This window comes from Mesoplodon densirostris, chromosome 1, assembly GCF_025265405.1.
Source record: "Mesoplodon densirostris isolate mMesDen1 chromosome 1, mMesDen1 primary haplotype, whole genome shotgun sequence".
Lineage (NCBI taxonomy): Eukaryota > Metazoa > Chordata > Mammalia > Artiodactyla > Ziphiidae > Mesoplodon > Mesoplodon densirostris.
In genome coordinates, this window is record NC_082661.1 from 214,309,963 (window position 1) to 214,314,939 (window position 4,977).

Here is a 4,977-nt window from a genome sequence, read left to right on the forward strand (position 1 = left end):
TGCAATGAACATGGCGGTGCATATACTTTAAGGTGATAATCACCAAATTCCCTGCTTCCAAACTAAATCCTGAAGTGAAGACAAATTTCACCCATTCTATGAATCAGAGTCTGATCTTTTAACTATTCTATGCATATATTAAGATGGATCACATGAAGTTCCATTTTGCAAAGTCAAAAATGATCAAATATTGGGACTTCCCTGGTGGCACAGTGGTTGAGAATCCACCCGCCAACGCAGGGACAAGGGTTCGATCCCTGGTCCAGGAGGATCCCACGTGCCGCGGAGCAGCTAGGCCCATGCGCCACAACTACTGAGCCTGCGCTCTAGAGTCCGCGAGCCCACGTGCCACAGCTACTGAGGCCCGCATGCCTGGAGCCTGTGCTGCGCAGCAGGAGAAGCCACCACAATGGGATGCCTGCATCCCGAAACGAGGAGTAGCCCCCGCTCGCCGCAGCTAGAGAAAGCCCACATGCAGCAACGAGGACCCAATGCAGCCAAACATAAATAAATAAATAATCAAATATTAACAATTTCACATGGAACAACCAATTTGTAATCTCAAAAATAAGTATGTAATACTAAAATATTGCACTGTTTTATATTTTTCTATTTTTATATGTTTTCCTATATAGCCAATGTGATAGAAATTAGGCAGACAAAAATGAATAAGACCTAGTCCCTTCCCTTAAAGAGCTTACAGCTGATACCTAATAGGTATAAAGTAAATAAATGAAGTTATGAATCAATGAATACACACAGAATGTAACTGGCTGATACAGGGCAGATAGAGGAGTAAATAAAACATTGAAAATGAAAATGAAATCATAGGAAGTGGGTAAAACAGCCATTTAGTACCTGTAAGTTACTAAGTAAATGCTTTGTAAATAACAATAGTGATAATAATACCTTCAATATATTATCCCCCACCTTATAATTAGCATCACATAATTTCAGAGAGTAGATTTTTGTATCTTCCATGGTGAACCATGTTGGGGTTTTTCTCTTAATTTTTGCACAAGCAAAAGAATTTTTAACGTGGCAAGCAGATATACATACATACATCTCAGTTACGAGGTATTGTAACAATTTTCTTTATGGGGGATATATAGGCTCTATTTTTTTTGGATGTAAGTTAAGTATATAATGTTTAGATCCAGGCTTGTTTGTAAGCAGGAGCATCTGAAATTTGATAGTTATACAAAGAAAATATATAATACACAATGTTGAGCATCAGTTTAAATACAGAATTTTGCTATAACGCTCGTTCACCATAGAGGACACATTATTCTTTTATTAAAGAAGGCAAAATTTAATCTGTTAAAAAATGTCCTGAACAAGTTCCAGATCTAGAGAGCAATTTATAGTAAAATTCAAACTAAAGAACATGCTGTACACTTTGTTTTCACATTATGTGATATATATATTTTTTTCCAGAATGAAAAAAAAAGTACGGCCTCCTGTTAGACTCACAACCAGTAAATTCACCCTTGAATTTAGTAAGCCAGGACAGTGGATATATTCAGTTTGGATTTCTTCCACTTTAGATATTTATTTACTTCAGAACCTGAGTACTAAGAATATTGAGGTGAAAATTAGACATGTAGACTGAAAATACATTTGGATAAAAAACATTTCTGGAATGGCAGAGCAAGACCTCTGAAAAACTGCCCCTCTGTAAAAGCAATGATAATGATTGGCAAAATCAACTTTTTAGAACTCTAGAAATTAACCAAATGCTTAAAAAATACATGAGAAAACATTATTCAATAAAAAAGTAAGATAAGTGAGGTTTGAAATGTTATAACAGGCCCTGTGCCCACGCCTTACTCCCTACTGTACAGGAGTGTTGAAAAACAATAGCCTGGCTAGCAGCAACTGTGAAAACCAGCAGCCCTGCAGACACTGGAGGGAGCAAAATGGATTAAAAAAATCCCCTTACTAACCAAGATGGTCACGGTTCAGCCCGCTGCCTTCTAGGCAGACAGAAATGGACTCAGAAATCAAGGAAGAAACTCCTGTGCTTGAGGAATTCATTTCATGTTGTGGAGTTGAAACACAGGTTCTAAAATGTGGGCCCTGGACTGACCGCGTTAATACTCAAAGTGCCAACAGACCTAAGCTGCTTATTTTCTTTATTACTGGTAACATCGGTTTTTCTGCCTTTTATGGGCCATTTGCAAAGGCTTTGTATTCTTCAACAAAAAGACGCTTTCCAGTTTGGGTTATCAGTCATGCTGGGCATGCCGTGGCCCCCAAAGACAAGAAGATTCTGACAACTTTTGGACGATCCAAATGCCCGAGAAATTAAGGACATCTATGGACTCTGTGGTCAAGTAGAATACAAACTAGCTTTCCTGAGAACTCATGTGCCAAAGGAAATGAAACTTGTGGTCATTAGTCATTCTGTAGGCTGCTATTTTTCCCTTCAGATTCTGAAGCATGCCCCTGAGCTCCCAATAATTCGCTGCTTTCTGCTCTTTCCAGCAATTGAGCGAATGACTGAGTCACCCAACAGCAAGCTCGCCAATCCACTTTTGTGCTGGCTTTGATGTTCTCTATGTTCCTGGCTACTTACTACTTAAATCGTGGCCTGAGAAAATCAAGTCCTCGATGATCAGAATGCTCCTTTGAATGATTAATGTACAGAGTGAATTTTCCTTTCTGAATGCATTGGAACCATTCTGCCTCATTAGTGCTGCCTACCTTGGGAGTCAAGAAATGATGGAGGTGGTGAAGAGAGACAATGAAACCATAAAAGAACATGTACCTAAGCTCACATTTTACTATGATACTATAGATGGTTGGTGTCCAAAAGCATACTATGAAGACATGAAGAAAGATTTTCCAGGAGACATTCGACTCTGTGAGAAAAAAAATACCTCATGCATTTATCCTTTATTTTTTTTACCAGGAGCCCAACATGGAAGCTGACTGGCTAAAGGATGATCTGTCTAAACTATAAATACTGACACAAGGAACAAGCACTGACATAGGGGCAGTAAGTATACTGCCTCTTAGTAGTAAGTAGTACACTTAGTAGGTAAATGTTAAATTTTAATGTTTGATATTAGAAGAGAAAAAAAGTGAGGCCCTCTTGGCCTAGAAACTATCAGCTCCTAGCTCCCCATGCTATAGGCTGAAATAAACACAGTTGATCAATATTCCATAGGATTAACAACACATTTTCCAAGACTCCGGGAACACAGTGATCTAAACAAGGTCTCTTATGTTTGCACAAGATGCCCAGTGGCACCATACAGTTTTGGTAGGCAGAATCCTTGCAGACAAAAGGAAATCTAAATTTAGTTGATTTTAATTGAGTTACAGTGTAGAATAGGCTCCCCTAGAGAAAATTATGAAAGACCTACTCAAAAATGTAAGAGACCTGTGAGTGTTATGTGTGTAGTCGGATATGTGAAGTGTATGAGATCATGAGAAGAATATACTCAAGTTCCAGTAGAGCAGGGAGTGATGAGCAGTGGATCTTGGCAGTGGACCAGCTCTCTCTTAAGGACAGAAACTGAAGATCATCCCAGACTAACTATGCAGAGGTCTTGGCTGAGATTATCAGAATCAGACTGGATCCCAGGATAGCCTGCACATCCTACCTGTCACCACCATGCTGCGTGTCTCAAACCACGAAGTCAGCCTTCTGTCTGGCTGCCAGTGGAACAAACCCAAACAGAGCCAATGGCAGGGGAAGCACTGCTTATTTCCTTCTCTGAGGAGTATGACTTCCTGATCTACCTGCAGTAGTCAGTGAATAAATTTCATCAGATATTCTTCTGGTAAACTAACTACTAATAAGAGTTATTGAAGGATCCCAACTATACCAGCAGACAGCCAGCGAGCTCTGGTTGTGAGCTCCCTGCTGGCTCCTCTTCTCCAGAGCCAGGATGGGGAGGCCCTGGGCTGTCCCAAATCAACCCTGTACCTGCCCACATGCAACTGCCCCTTCTGTAATTTTCTTCAGTCAAATTCCATTGAGGACCAGCAATGAGCCAAGTACTATATAAGCAGTGAAGATAGATTGTTAGCTACATTATGATTCTTGTCTGCTGACAATATTCTATAAGTAATTTTTGAAAGGGCATCTTTAAATTGCTGAATAGAGAATCACCATAAATAAGTTTTCCACTTCTGCATTAGCTTTGTTAGTCAGAAAGAAATTATTTCATTAATGAACCAAAAGAACTGATTAAATTATGTGAATTCCCCCTCTCTGGACACCTTGGGGTTCGGTAAAGAAGAGGCTTGTTCTCTGACCTACAGTAGGTTAATGATATGACTTCCTACACTGACTGAATCCTGGGACCTTAGGAGCCAATAAATCCCACTGACTGCAAAGATGGTTGATGACTGATAGAAACATTCTATTTTCTCCTAGAGGAAATTCCTCATGGTGTTATCATTCCTTAAGGACAATGGGATGTTGTCCTTCTTCTCAAAACCTAAAGCCCCCTTATGAAAGATTCAGCTCTGATATGCTCCCAACCCAGTGGTAAGTGTTGAATGAGTTACGATCCTCTGGCATGGCTTCTGCATCGGGACAAATGACTTCTCAGAGGGTAAGAGCCAAGCTCCAGGCAAGAAGGTCTCCTGGCACCAGAAAGGAGCCAGTAGGTGCATAAGCATTGGTGCAAGGCTGCATACAAAGTCCTTACTGGCAACTGTGTGGGGAGGCCTTCTGGAAATCTTACATTAGTAGCTTGGTCTCACGGCTCTGAAGTGCCTTGCACACAGGAGATGCTCAACAGTACGAACCTAAAGCACTTAAGCAAGTACTGGGTAAATCATGCTACTGGAATAAAGAATAACGTGCCCAGCTTTTCTTTTAGTGTTATTTTACAACATTACTTCATATTTCAGGAGGCCACATGTATGAAATTATATTATATCTGATACACCAAAGTTTACCAGAGCTTAAAAAATGATAAGAAGTAAAACAATAAAGTAAAAGATACTGGCTCTTAA

The 4,977-nt window shown here is 40.0% G+C and overlaps 1 pseudogene; it reads left to right on the top strand.

The window, feature by feature from the left end:
• The first annotated feature begins 1,990 nt into the window (after positions 1–1,990).
• LOC132487085 (lipid droplet-associated hydrolase-like) lies at positions 1,991–2,965 on the top strand (annotated as a pseudogene).
• The last annotated feature ends 2,012 nt before the right edge of the window (positions 2,966–4,977 follow it).